Raw genomic sequence first — 15,795 nt, 5'->3', positions numbered from 1 at the left:
ATAGTCCTCAGAAATCCACCGGAGTTTAGAATGCCAACACAAAGAAAGTGGAAAGTAACGGGACATCCGAAAACAGACATCAAAAAAGAGAGACACCCGGTGGAATTTCCTGCATAACGAAAGCAACCCTGGAAGTGGCGCATCATGGATATACTAAGACTAGGCTAACATGGCAACATATGTCTGTACTTCATGGAATGTCAAAGAAAGAAAGTAGGCCTTCACATGACAAAACTGTTGGAAACAAAGTTTGTTATCTACGCTCCTCAGTACCCTGCCACGTCCTGCGGTGCCGTGCAATGTCGTGCAGTGCCCTGCTTTGCCATGAACTACTACAAACTACTATTTTAGTCACTGTTCCATTATTTTTTAATGTGACTGTTATTTCAACCCCAACACCACCTACCAAGAGCCTGGGTCTGTCCCAGGTTTCTTCCTAAAAGGAAGTTTTTCCTCACCACTGTCACACTGCTGCTTGCTCTGGAGGAAACTACTAGAACTGTTGGGTCTTTGTAAATTATAGAGTGTGGTCTAGAACTGTTCTATTTGTAGAGTGTCTTGAGACAACTCTTGTTATGAATTGATGCTATGAATAAAACTGAACTGAAAAATTGAATTGAAATGGTGGCATAAAATTGTGATAACGAGATAAAGGTTTGAAGCCCTGACACAACAAGATAATGAGATCCTTACACATATACTGAAAATATGAGCACAAACGTTCTTCTCTTGAGAGCATCAAACATGTTTGAAAAAATAATTCTAGATTTAACGTGCCTACAAAGAGTTCTCCATAACCACGTTCAGCGGGCTTCCAGAGATGCAACTCTCCATCAGCAACCTATAACATTCAAACCCAATCATAAATCATGGCCTGACAAGGCAGACCTAACAAATGAAGGGGTGATGAGAGCAGCTACCTGTGGAGAGAAAGTCACTGAGGAAGGATAAAGATGCAGGTTGTGGTTGTTTTAGGGGGGTGTGGATTCTGCATGCTTTGACCTCCTGCTCCGCTACATCTTTATTTCATGGCTGACAAAATGAATGCCAACCCGGTGTAAGGAATTCTGCCTCGTTGTCTGATTTATGGTCCTCAGCTGCTGGCTGCCACCAGCTGGCCTTTACATGGGCCTCAGAGGGAAGGAGGCTGACAGACAGACATTTAGACAGACGGGTGGACGGACGGACAGACAGACAGACGGATGGACATTATGACAGACAGACAGTCAGATAGACACACAGACGGACGGACGGAGGAAGAGACAGACACACAGACGGACGGACAGACAGACACACCGACAGACGGACTTTGTGACAGACGGACAGGCAGGCAGACAGACAGAGAGGGAGAGAGACATAAAGACAGACAGACAGACAGATAGTCGGGCAGATGGCCAGACAGACAGACACACAGACGGACGGACAGACAGACACACCGACAGACGGACTTTGTGACAGACGGACAGGCAGGCAGACAGACAGAGAGGGAGAGAGACATAAAGACAGACAGACAGACAGATAGTCGGGCAGATGGCCATACAGACAGACACACAGACAGACAGACAGACAGTCGACGGACGGACAGACATAAAAACAGAGAGGAAGACAGACAGACAGACAGACAGACAGACAAACAGACAGACAGACAGTCGGGCGGACGGACAGACATAAAAACATAGTGGAAGAGAAACAGACAGACAAACAATTAGACAGGCAGAAAGACAGACAGACAAAAAAACAAGTTGGGTAAGAAAAGAGTGAAAATTAAGAGTAAATGAGGAATGTTGGTGCTGACTTGCATCCAACCAGTTTTTATTCCAAACATTGTTCTTTCTATGTTAAATCTGGCCCCTACATTACCCACAATGCAACTCAACTGCTCACTGTTCAGTCTGAGATTTGTATGTGTTATGTTGATGGCAGCTGCTTTTTCTCTCCTGCAGCAGAGATAAGGAGCATCTGGTAAACTCACTTGTTTCTAAGTCCACACCCTCAGACTCTTTTCATTTCCATCAGAACCAACTGACGCTGACTCATGTGACATCTCCAAGGACATTCCTCAGACTTCACACAGCTCCGTCCAGAGACAATAAAGGCTTTTTTCTACTTCTTTTTTTTCAGACATGTAGTAGTACTTGGCAACACCTGTAAACAGACTGATATGTAAATTTGTTGGAATTGCCCTTTAATACAGTAAGTAATGTGTCGTTTGACCCATCCATCATAGCAGCCAACCTCCCGACTGAGGTCTTTAGGTCTGCCAGGTGCGTTCCATACTGACGCTGAAAGGTAATTGAGCCAGTCAGAATTTTACTAGTTGGGAGTGAGAATGGTTTGAACAAGCAAGTGTTAGTCGCTACAGATTCAGTGAAGTCAGCAGTGAAGTCTCCACAGAAGTCAGCAGTGAAGTCTCCACAGCTCCTGCTAGCAGCAAATAATGCAAAACAGCAAGGGGACATGACCCAGTCACCTCAAATTTGGCTTCAGTTAGAAGGGGACGGAGGAAGTACAGCTCAGGCTGTCGACAACAAATGTACTTTTAAGGAACATACCTGCCCCTGTCCCTAACTGTCCCATAACTGTCCCTAGCTTCATAGGGTAGGCCTACGCCCTTGTTACTCTCCCATCCCGGAACGCTGTGTGGACAAAGCGAGACTAAACGCAGGGCAAACACACAATCTTCTCCTAGCCAAAGTTGCTTTCCTTGTGTAAGCCTAACTGTTGGTTAAGCTCAGTTTAGTCACATGAAAACATGTATGAGAAGGATGGTAATCCATTTCCACAAAACATCTATGTTTCAGATGTTTCAGATGCCCATGTCCCATTTTGTAAGAACCACACCCAAGCTCCTATGCTCCTATGCAAGCTAAGCTTGTTATAAAAAAGTCATCTGAATTCAGGCCTCATTCCCTCTATTGATCCGGAGGATGAGAAGAAAACCAAAATGTTTGGCTTATTTTAGCCAATTAAGCTGTGAGAGAGCCAATTGTGGATGGGCTATTGAGCGCCTCTTTGCTCAAAGTGCTTATTGTCGGGCTGCTTGCAGAAGGATCAATTGGAGGCTCAGTGATCAGATTAGCCAGGTAATCAATGCTGCTCGCTAATATATTAACAAGGTAATTACAGCGCTGTGGAAGAGGTGGGCCCCCTACAACAAATGCGCCACACCATCATTCTTAGATATTAAAGGCTCGAGTGAGATTGACAAAAGACACATCCTCCCCCCCTCCATTCCCGACACATAATTGTCTCTTTTCTGTCTTACACACAAAACACACACACACTCACACAAAGCGCTGCGACCTACCGCTCCTGTGGAAAGGGTGCTAATCACATTACTAATGATAACACTTCACACTCCTGCCGTGAAGTCGTGCAGCAGCAGGGACTGGACTCTTGAATCTCCCTGTAATTATTCTTACACATAAACAGCAATGTCTGATGCCCAGCTGAGTCTGATACGTCATAATCAATATGTCACCATAGATACCATGTATCCTGTATGTGTAAGAACTTTACAGTCATCTTTTTCTTAAAAAAAAACCCTATTTACAAAATCCTATTGTCCCTGGTTGATCAAAAAAATTATAAGAAAAACACAGTATATACAGGCATGTATACTGTATATATTTATGTTTTTTTTCTTTACTTCAATAATAACTATTTAACAGAGATTTTATAAACAGTATAATTCAGACACAAAATGTGTTATTTAGATTTTAAATAGTTTGCTCCCCAAAAGAAGAAGAACGAAAAGATTTGAACTTATTTTTTAGTCCCTGGCCCACAGTGTTGCATGACAGCAGAGAATGCTGTTGGAACTTGGATTTATAATTTTTTTACAGTCTAGAAAGTGTAAGTGACCCTGGTTATATTGAAGAGATTTAAACTGTGATTTGTCAGTCCATACTAGACAGCTGATATTCCAATAGGCCCAGCCCTGGACTAACCTGTTTCTATTGTGACGTTTGAAGAAGAGCTTTGCTAAAGCAACTGCTCTGTTAACTCCTGCTTGTTATTGGCTGTATTGTTGTGCACTTGACCCTGCAACAGGAACCTGTTCCAGTGTAAATCTGCACACATTTCTATGCTAAGCTTCAAGCTTCTTTTACCAATGATTCCTACATTTATTCTCTATCCTTTCAACTCTTGCTCAAATGGATCTTTTTCTCCTTCTGCCGTCTCACTTGTTAATCTGTTTTTACAAAAAGGCTGATTTACATTTGCTAATTATATGCTGGAGTCATGGTAACACTTTAAAAAAGGAACAATAATTTCATAACAATCCCGGACCCCCGTTTCTCTGATTTCTGCTCCAATCGCAATATTTTTTAAGTAATCGCCTTGTCTTTGTTCAACTGCAATTAATTGCTAACATTAGCTATGACTGTTGATGGTTTCATGTTCATTTGAGAAGAAAAGTCAGTGTTTTATGATAATAACGACAGGGTTTACTTCATAGGCTGTGTTTTTGTGTTACTACATTATCTTGGTCACATGACAGTGATGTAACCAATCAATATATCTTGAAATTCATTAAATCCTGGAAAAAATAACTACATGAATAAATACTTGTAAATTTGACAGAAAGAGATAATTATATTAACTGCAATTATTTCTGATGCAATGAATTGTTCAGTAAAATTCTGAATTGTGGCAGCGATACTAAGCCTAATAGCCTTCAGTTCATCTTGTCAATTTCCCCTTTTCACATTTAAAAAGCCCTCACTGCTGCTAACTGTTTAAAGGGTCCAGCGCTGCTTTGAAGAGCTGCCTCTTTGTCTAGTGATCCAGGACTGGCGTGGGGGGGGGGCTTAGCTGAGCTGCTTGGTATCCCCCCCCCCGAGGCTTTGTGCCTTTGGCCGCCATATGGGAGAGAGAAAACAGCCATATAAGTACTTAAGCAAAGTTTATATTTACCCAGGAATTTTCTCAGCTTTGCTTTACTTTAGTGGAAAAACAATAACCAGGCTGAATCAACGCTACCATTATAAGCACTTATGCAAAGTTCATATTAGCAATGGAAATTTCAACCTTGGCAAGGAATGAAGCAGTACATAATGCTTCTGCTGCTGCACAAATCTGCTTTTCTCTCAACTCTGAGCATGCAGCGTTGTAAAGTCTAGTGAAAGACGTCGTTGCTCCACCATCATCTTGGGTTTTTTTTCGCGGATAATGTTTGAAAAAACTGAAAGGCTGTGTGAGCAAAAGTGGTTACACAAATGTAATATAAGGTAACAATACTAGATTTTCCAAACTTCATACAGAATGTCCTGCTCTTCCATCTTCTTATTTTACTCATCTGATTAACATCTCTTTCCTTAGGTTACTTTTAAAGAATTTAATAGAAATACAAAACATCTGTTGCTGCTTCTAGACAATTTTTATAAAAGCTGAAGACTGAAAGGGTGTGAGCAAAAGAGTTTTCACAAATATAACTTTAGGTAATTATACTTGATTTTTCAAATTCACAATAACACATTTAAATGCTCAAAATGTCTGTTGATCCTGTTTTACAAAAGGTCCATGATTGACATATGGTAATATATTTTTTTCTTCTTTCCAGTTTACACCTTTTTGACCTGTATTCTTTGTAACTCAGAGTTTTAGGGACGTGTATTCGGATCGGACACATTCTTACTGCAGTCCCACTTTCTCACTTACCCCATGCAGGTAGCTTTGCTTTATCATTTCAATAAATTTAACAACAGTATCTCTTTTCCTTGTGGGTAATACACATTTTTGTTGATAGAAAGTATTACAAACACAAACTGTAAAAGCACAGAAGTCTGAGGAGTATTCAGAGTAACAAGGACAGTTGATCTTGGAAAGACATTTTAGAGTATTTTATTGTTATTATTATTACAGGACATTTCTTCAAAGGTCATATTTAAATGCTGTGAGCACAATGGCAGAAATTTCAGAGAAATATGACTCACAACCATGAAATGAGTAGAAGTAGAAAGTGGCAACAAGTCAAGTAAAGTACCTCAGATTTGTACTTTAGTACAGTACTTGAGTAAATGTACTTAGTTACATTCCACCACTGATTTTCTTTGATTGCTTAAGCACTATTTTGAAAGCAGGGACTGTTTTTTCAGAACACAGCAAAACACCTCAGACCTTTGCAAAATGAACCAGTATAAAAACTATACACTCATTTATAAAGCCATATTTTGTTAACAGTTACACACTGCTGTTGCTAACCTAAAACACTTTTAGCAATTCTACTTCTCAGTGATTAGAGTACTGTAAATGAAGTACACAGAGAAGGTGCAAATACACAATAAGTTCACCAAACACTACACCAGACCAGTGCTGCAGACTGAGGAAAATATCATTTATTTCTCTCCACATACTCAAATCAGCCAACAGTGAGCATCACAACAAAACATGTCCCAGTTTTCATTCTACAGTACTACAGTAGTGTGCATAACACTGTTAGCTCGGCAAACAACAGACACACAAAATACTGTATCCTGTACAGGTTACAATTACAGTTGAAACAACAACCAAAATAAAATACCTGAAAAAAAATAAAAATACAGTACAGACAATACTAGACTTACCTGCTGCTTTTTTATAGTGCTTAAACCTGAATGGTGTGTCTACAATTCAACAATCTTGTGTTCACGCACCTGATGGCTGTGTTCAACCGATTAGCTCACAGGCGTGGTAATTTGACAGTCATATTTTTAAGTTTTACAAAGTTTAGTTTTTGGGGGGTTTCCCTTTATTTGATAGTGGACAGACAGGAAAGGGGGAGAGAAAGAGAGTGGATGCACACAGCAGGCTGGCTTTGAACCTGCCAAAGGACTCAGCCTGCTCTCACTGGGTGAGCTAGAGGCCGCCCCAGTAATTTGACAGTCAGTGCTGTGGAGTGGCAAGGAAGTGACATCATGGTATACTTCTGTGTCTAATTAATACAAATGTGTTTAGTGTTTTGCAAATCACTGTGTGTATTGTTTTGCAAAAAGTGTGAAGCTGACATTGTGCTTATAGTGGTGCACATCTGGGCCAATGTTTTGCTCCTTGTAAGGTTTTGATAATTGTGTAGTATTTTGGTTAGAGTGTGTAAGGAATCAGCAAAAACTGTATTACAAACGAACTGAACCAAGATCATTTTCACAAGACTTAAGATAAAGGAAGCTGTTGGCTCCATTTGTTGGCTGAGTTATTCATGTATTTGTCTGGATTGCAACATAACGGAACATATGAGAGCTGCTTATCAAATAACTCCCAGCAAAGCTGTCCATCTGGATAACTGAGCATCAGCCCAGTGCATGCTGGGAGATTAGACTGAGCCTTCTCGGCTAAATATTTGCAGAGGAGGCTGCTGTCAACACTTCTCTGTTACTGTTAGTCTCCACGTGTGCGTGTGTGCATTACATGGGACAAAATCGAAGATCTGAGGAGGTTTTTGGCTTGAAATTCTGTATGTACATTTTTTAAAGGCTGATTTCGTTTGTATTGTGTTTGTGAAATGTAGTTTTGTTTTCATCTTGAATGCACAATTGATTTTATGCATTTAAGACTTTTAATCTTTACAAATACTGTATTCTGTAGCTACAAAGTAGCTATAAAGACAACACATGTTGACACCACAAGTATTCAAATTTTTGTGTGTGTGTGTGTGTGTGTGTGTGTGTGTGTGTGTGTGTGTGTCAGGGGTGGGGGTGTAATTGATTACATATGAAGAGCGGTTACTGGCCTTTAATACGTAAGACTGTGTTGCTGTGCCCCATAAGAGTGCAACATTATTTGTCAGTACACCCCATTAGTTTCAAGGAGTTTTGGAACAGATCACCCACACATCTGAAAGTCATCATTTTTCTACGTGGATTACACAGAGAGGGAGGAGGGTTCTTCCAGGGTACCTTGGATAGTAGAGTGGCATGTGAACATACAACAAAACACAGGGAAATCACAAAAAATGAGCCATTGGGGTTCTCTAAATACACAAGACTTCTGTTTTTGCCCCCATCCGAAAACCAGTCAGTAAAACATTTTTTTAAAAATAAATAAAAATTGCTGGATATTGGCAGGCCACTCCAAAACACAGTACAATGCCACAGATGTCACAAGTTTTGAGGGAGCGTGCAACTGGCATGCTGACAGCAGGAACGTCCGCTAGAGCTGTTTCCCGTGAATTAAATCAGAATCAGAATCAGAATCAGAAATACTTTATTGATCCCCGAAGGGAAACTCTTTGTTGCAGTTGCACAAATATTATAACTAGAGTAGAAATACAAATAAAGAAATAAAGAAAAATAAGAATTTACATAAAGGAATGTTATTATACAGTATTTACATAATTAACATAATTAAGGAATTGCAATGGTGAAAAGTAAAATAATAATAATAATAATAATAATGATAATAATTGTAGTAGTTCATCATAAGCCATCTCCAAAGGCATTTTAGAGCATTTGGCAGTTTGTCCAACCGGCATCACAACCACACCAGCCCAGGAACTCCACATCCAGCATCTTCTCACCTCCAAGATCGTCTGAGACCAGCCACCTGGACAGCTGCTACAACAATCGGTTTGCATAACCATAGAAGTTCTGCACAAACTGTCAGAAACCGGGCCCATCTACATGCTCGTTGTTCTTTTTTTCTTCTTTTTTTTAACTGACTGGTTTTTGGACCACCCTGAGATCTATCTTGAAACTGAGTTGGGTATCGGTTGGGTTTTATCCGATACCAGTACCTACTCAGTATTTTTGTGAACGGTTCCAGTGCTTAAACGGTTCTTGAACTGGTTCTTGAACCGGTGCTTTAAAAAAAATGAAACCACACACACTTTGTTAACATTGTGTCTTCACATATTATGACTTTTACTTTAAGCAGAGAAATATCAGACACTGAGCAGACATATTTAACACGCACAATAGGCTATAGTCTCGTTTAACAAAGTGTTGGAACTCCTTTAAAACATTTTGCACACATCACACACGCTGTTGAATGTTGTTGAACACGTCACACGCTGTTGAACACCAAGATACTTGAACTCGTTGGCTTGGGGCAGTAACTCCCAACCTGGAGGCAGCAATACACTATTTTCCAGCAAGGAACCATGGCTAAAGGTACACTGCAAAAAAGGGGTGTCTAAAAACAAGATAAAAACATTGAATTAGAGAGAAAAGATACCTTTAAACAAGTGAAATTATCTGTCCATGCAGCAAGACAATTTCACTTGACAAGCTTGCTTGATTTAAGATTGTAGTGTAAACACTTAAAATAAGAAATTCACTCTTAAAACAAGATATTAAATTGTCTAACAGTACTAAATCTAATTTTTTGTTTGTTTTCATCTAGGTAAGAACCAAATAATTTGCAGTGTGCAGACTCTTAACCCAAATGTTTTACATGCGGCTTCAAATAACCTGTGCTGGAGGTCACCGTCTCATGAAACCAACTGAACCACATCATCTGCAAAGAGAGAGACGCAATTCTGAGATCTCCAAGCCGGAACCTCTCCTCCCCCCAGCGGCACCTTGAGATCTTGTCTGTGAAAATCACCAACAAAATTGCTGACAAGGGAAAACATGGATGGATCATTGCAACAACCCCGGTACCCCAATTTCCCCCAGTAACCCCCACGGGGCTCCCCACTGGACATGGTTGATAGCGTTCTCCAAGTTGCTATTGTTCCAACATCCTCAACATGTTCAATAATGCTATGCGAGTGGCCTTTTTGTTAAGAGTGTAAGAGTGTGCCAGTCTAAAAACTGGCAAAGGGCCGGTCTCATTATGTATACATGCAATGAATCAGTGCATCTGTGTTCAAAAAGAACATGTCGTATTTACGAAATCTCTCACTTCCTCCAGTTAATTTATTAAGGTGGTAAGGGATGCTCTCCAAACTTCAGACAAATGTTTGCTTTCTGAACCATCTGTCTGGCACCAGAGCAGAGAAAAGCAGGAGAGAAAGAGAGCAGACAGAGGAGTATGAAAGAGGTGTAGTACCCAAGAAAAGACACAGAGAAGAGACATTAAGACATGAGATGGGGGGGGGGGGGGGGGTTGAGACGTTCACTGCCAGCTCACTCTCTATTCATGGATCTTAACCAGCCGTGAGATTTGTCCAGAATACCAAACACAGATACCTCCCCCTACCTCCCCCCCCTCCTCATGGGATCTCCCCACCTCACGATCCTGGCCCTCCTCATCTCCACGGAACAGGTTTCCAAGGCAACACTACAGCAGGTCAGAGGTCAGGTGTGGTGTAGGGTGGGGCGGGTGTGTGTCTGAACATGGGTCCATCTGGATGAGTGACACAACATAATCAGTTATCAATCCTACACTACAAGTGGGGTGAGAAACAGGGCGAGAGAATGCTAAGCTGATTAGTAAAGCATGGGTTTGCTATTGATGTGTATTTGTGTGTGGTTGTATGTGTGTGTGTGTGTGTGTGTGTTGGGGAGGGGTGGGGGCTGGGGGTACTGAAATCATCTGTCAACCCTCCTTGATATTGACATTTACAGCATTGAACATAATGGAGAAAAGGAATACGGTGGATCCAGGGGGATGTTGGATGATGAAGATTAAGTCTTTCTCTGAAAAGATGCCAGATGGTTCGTTTGGCACGTTGGCACTCTGCCACATCAGAACACTCTTTCCAGAACAGCCTTAAATACTCAGATACAGGTGCTGATCAACTGGGCATTAACCAGTATGGCTTCATCAGTGCCAATCCCAAGAAGATAAATTAGGGATCAAAACTGGTGGTATGTTTTTTAAATTTCAACATTTTCCAATCTGGTGTTTGAATTGGAATGAAATAAAAAGTTTTAAACCATTAGGCTGCATAGGATGCACACGCAGCATTTTTTTGCACAGAAATGATTCCTTTAAGGGTACAAATTAATAATAAGTCTGCACATTTACATTGTCTTGAGGCGCTTCACCACATTTGATCACATTAGTTCCCTGGATAAGCACATCCAGGCTATTGTACCTTGACAACTTTTCTCATCTGTTTTTTCTTCCCTCACCAAATGCACTTCTGATACCTATGTTCCTTTCAACAAATGCTCAAAATAAAGAATTATAAATTATAAAAACTAATTGTTTTATAGTTGTGTTCCAGAATGACACACATTTCAGATTTGACACTGATATCAATAGGAAGACATAATTTGTCGGGGCCTTCCAAAATCATTACAAACATCTGCTGCAAACATCTGATTAGATGCCTCTAATGTTAATATTTGGTTATGTTTAGGTACAAAAAGGTTTGGTTAAGCACGAGGACCTAACCCAAGAAACCAACATGACTGCAGGTAGGAAACCCAAGAGAAAGAACGGCAGTGTCCTGTGTCCAAGCTGTTGTTGTCACATCCAGCCACCCTGACCTCCTTCCTCTGTAGTCTTTGTTGCTCTATAACATACAGTATTGCTGTTTCCTCCTTTGCTCACAAGAAAGAATTCCTTCCTGTTTGCAGAATCAATCAATATTGACGTTCTTTTCTGGTTTTAGGCTTGTGACACCAAAGGCTGGCTTTGCAAACACACGTAAAACCTACTCCTGGTCTAAATTGACATTTGTCTGAAGGAAATTTATTCCAAAACAGCTTTGTCATGGACCATGGTGAATCGGTATATCCTTCCACACAACCACCAAACTCAGGTTTGACTGTGTAAAGATTTTTTAAACCAACCATATTAGTTTTACTCTTGCTTGGCACACCCTGGCTTCCGTACTTCTGTAGTTAGGCGATAGTGTAACAGCCTGAAAAAAAGGAGATATGAATGATAACTGATCACGATGATGCTTTCTCTCCGGTTGCTCCACCGAGGATTGTTGTATTTCACAAGTATTTACAATGAATGCAAAAGATATGTGGATACACAATTACAACAACAACAGGTAAAAACAAACATTTTGAACAAGTTTGTGATAGATTAGATTCACCTTCATGAATTTTACCTAATAATAAATTAATTCTACATGTATGATCATCAGTCTTTGACTCAACACTTTCATAATTGTTAAACAAACCAACCTGTCACAATGGCCTATTTTCTTTCGATTTAACAACCAACAACCCTGGGCTGTATTGCTATTTGAGCAGCTGTTAGATGTTAAATTAGAAACAGGCTGGTCATGCTATTCTTGCTCGTTAATTTTAGTTTTCCAAAAGGTCTTAAAAATATAGTTTCAGGTGATCTTTATGTTTAGAAAATTCCTTCTCATTCCATCCCACTGAGAAGGCTATGGAACTCTGATGTGATGATGTTTTAACGTTTTGTGTACACACTTTTATCAAGTGATAATAGTCTCAACTCATCCAGCATATGCACTTTCACAAGGACAGGCTGGTCTAATTTGCCTGGCTCTGAAAAGGTGCTTTAAGTCACGTCATCCAATTTGTCGACCTCTGGGGCCATGTTTGTGTTGTGATTATGAGACTCCCAACAGCTTGCTGGAGGAAAAGTCACACAGGGCAGATACATTCACTGGGCAGCTAATGCCCATCCAACAATCTACATTTGCATCTTCTTTGTAAGTGCCCTTTAGTAGTTTTACAAACAATGACTGTTTTCTCTAAGTTAGGGTGGATGTTCTGTCATTATGAAACTTTCCCAAAATTTTTCCTCATTTGTTGTGTTGAAATGCCAGAAAACAAAAACTTTTTTGCGGTTCTTTCATATGAAAAAGTTCTGGGTGGATGGAAGTGATCAGCAAGGGCGGCTGTGGCTCAGGTGGTAGAGTAGTCACCTCCCAATTGGAGGGTTGATGGTTCAATCCCTGACCCTGCAGTACCATGTCAAAGTGTCTTTTGGCAAGACACTGAATCCAGATGCTGCGCCATCAGGGTGTATCTGTGTGTAAAGGTTTATCTAATACGCAGGTGGCAGCATTGGCCATAGTGAATGATTCCTGTACTATGTAAAAACTTCAACTGGTGTTAAGAATCAGTCCAAAAGTATGTGACTTGGACACTGTTGACTTTCCCATTTGTCAACATGGCTTCTTTTACCCATGAATGTGATCATCCCCTAACCTTAACCAAACCCTGAGTACTGTGTTGGCAGAAAAGGAAATCGTCATACAAATCTTATCGGTCATTTAGGAGGATGACAAACAATCTATTTTTAAATTCAGACTTGTTGTATAAAGTTGATAATTGGGCTTTCAAAGTGTGTGATTTTGACACCTGAGACAACGGTTCAGGTCAACAGCAGTCAATGTTTATTTCCTTCAACAGTGACCACTATATTTTCCGAACTTCAGCCAAGTAAATATAAGCCAGGTTTCCGTTCACATACTTATATGTGCATTTTGAAGTATTGCATTAGAAAAGATGAATGGAAACACCAAAATGCAATAAAACTTTGCTTCTTAAGTAGCAAACATTGAACTCATGTCAGTGATCAGTTGTTTCTTCTGTCGGCCACAACCCGTTCCTCCCAAAACATTTGCTTATTAGCAGTGAACATAAAATACAGAGGCTGATGGGAATGTCATTAGTTTTGTTATTTGGTCATAAACCTAAATAATGTGTGAAATGAAAGTTTGACCTGATTCAATTCAATTCAAGTAATTTTTCATTTGCAGTAGGAATTCATAACAAGAGTTATTTTAAGACACTTTACAGATAGAGTGGGTCTAGATCCCACTCTATAATTTAAAAGGACCCAACAGTTCTGGTAGTTCCCTCCAGAGTAAGCAACAGTGGCGAGGAAAAACTCCTTTTTAGGAAGAAACCTCGGACAGACCCAGGCTCTTGGTAGGTGGTGTTGGGGTTGAAATGAAGAATGGCAATAATAGTCACAGTAAAAGATGATGGAACGATGACTAAAAAAAAATAGTAGTTTGTAGTAGTTCATGGCATGGCAGGGCACTTCACGGCATTACAAGGCACAGCAGGATGTAGCAGGGCACCGCAGAGCACAGCAGGACGTAGCAGGTCATTGCAGGACTTGTAGCAGGACCACGGCGACAGCTGCAACCATGATTTTGGAGCCTCCCTGATCCAAGGAAACGTGCTGGGGGAAAAGAACACAAGGACTCCGGCGAACGACTCCCCAGAACTAGGTTAGTAACAGGCATTTCTGGGACATAGATGCACAGAAATGGAAAGATAAAGAAGAGAGAAGCTCAGTGTGTCAAAGGAAGTCCCCCGGCAGTCTAAAACTATTACAGAAAGACAGGGTAAAGAGAGAAGTCTGGTGGGGCTAGAACTCTCCCCTGCCGGGTCGGGCTGTATGATGGTGCTAGATGAAAAGATTTGTATTCATGCATGCATTGAAAATCTTTTTGATATGTTTTTAAGACAATATATTGAAAAAAAAACATCGACATATTGCAGCCTTTGCAGTGATGTTTGTGCCTTACACTTCCCATAGCTTACTTTTCACACTAACAACCCACTTCAATTTATTCCAGACAAACCAGATGTGTAAATTAAATGTGGGCTAGAAGACATTTTCCTTTAAATAGCTACTAGATGTTTACAACTGCAGCTACACACACTTTTTCTTGAAATAGCAATAGCTCAAAAAAACATCACTCTGCAGTTGTGATCAGTATTACCTGACAGACACACAATTCTTTACAAAATATGAACATTTTTATCTATATGTATTTACGGTATCATGGAAATACAATGACATAAAAGCCAAATATTTTCAAGCTAAGGGAGGAAGTGAGTGCCAAGCAGATGGGAATGTATTGCACGTGGGTGTTTTCAAGTGAAATAAGCTCTAATTATGCTGTAAAACACAGCCAGAGGCAGCAGAGAACAATGCAGGACCTACGAAGGGAGACAGTGTGACTTAAACACTATCAGCTGTGCTCACACTGTCAGCTTATTCAACCACTGTTTACACCCCTAATCTGGCCTCTCTCTCTCTTTCTCTCTCTAAGTCATTATCAGTCTCTCTTTGCCCCTCTTTATCTCACCCTGCGATAGTGAAGTGTGGGAGAGTACATATTTACTTTCGAGAGGTGAGAAATTTCACCGTCACTTGTTGGTAAACAAGGGTCTCGCTGTATTCAAAGCCAAATAGAATTTATTACTCTAAAGAAATGGCGGTATGAGGCATCAACGCGTTCACACTCCCAACTCGTCAAATATGGACGCTTGGTCAGTGGCTCTCAGCGTCAGAAAAGAAGCAAAAATCACCCTTTAGTTTCTGTATGGAACGCACTGGGCAGAGCAGCAGCTCTGCGGCGCTTTAAGATGACCTAGTATTAAGAGCGAGAACGGTAGCGAGTAGTATGAAAGCCTGAAAAGCCGCATGTGGAGGATGGCTGGAGTGATGGATGGGTCAAATAACACAGGACTTCGGGGTTCGTGTCCCGTTTTTTGTCCCGCGTGTCACTGGAATGTACATTTTGTAAGCCCACCTTTTCCTAAACCTAACTGTCTTGTTCTTGTGTCAATTAAAAGTACATCTGACCCAGAACGCCAAAAGTGACAGTCCTGACCTACCTCCAAAGGCACATGCCAAAGTGTCTGTATTTTACACGAAGCGAAGTGAGAATGTGTTGGAGGCGTCTCTAACAAGAATGAAAGACATAAACAAGTGTGATACATCTGGAGAAATGCTCAAAATATTCATTGTGTTTCCACTTTATGTTCATTCTGCAACGTGAACCACATTGAACTGCAGCGACTCACTGCAGTGAGGCCATTGACAAGGCAACTGTCTGTGGTTAGCTCATGTCTAGTCTTGGATTACCAGACCTATCGGCACAGTGCCGCAAAGTAAGTTCTTACTACACACATACATTCCTGGATTCCTGGGTTGTCTGCATTTCTTTAAACCAATCACAATCGT

The 15,795-nt window shown here is 40.6% G+C and overlaps 1 long non-coding RNA gene across 1 annotated transcript in view; it reads left to right on the top strand.

Moving 5' to 3' along the window:
- The window catches only part of LOC116691164 (uncharacterized), a 631,246-nt gene that overhangs the window by 376,833 nt on the left and 238,618 nt on the right, over window positions 1-15,795 (top strand). The gene's annotated exons all lie outside the window — the stretch shown is intronic.

The sequence above is a fragment of the Etheostoma spectabile genome, chromosome 6 (assembly GCF_008692095.1).
Source record: "Etheostoma spectabile isolate EspeVRDwgs_2016 chromosome 6, UIUC_Espe_1.0, whole genome shotgun sequence".
Taxonomy (NCBI): Eukaryota; Metazoa; Chordata; class Actinopteri; order Perciformes; family Percidae; genus Etheostoma; species Etheostoma spectabile.
Note: the sequence above shows the minus strand (reverse complement) of the source record. Positions and strands in the feature narration are given on the sequence as shown.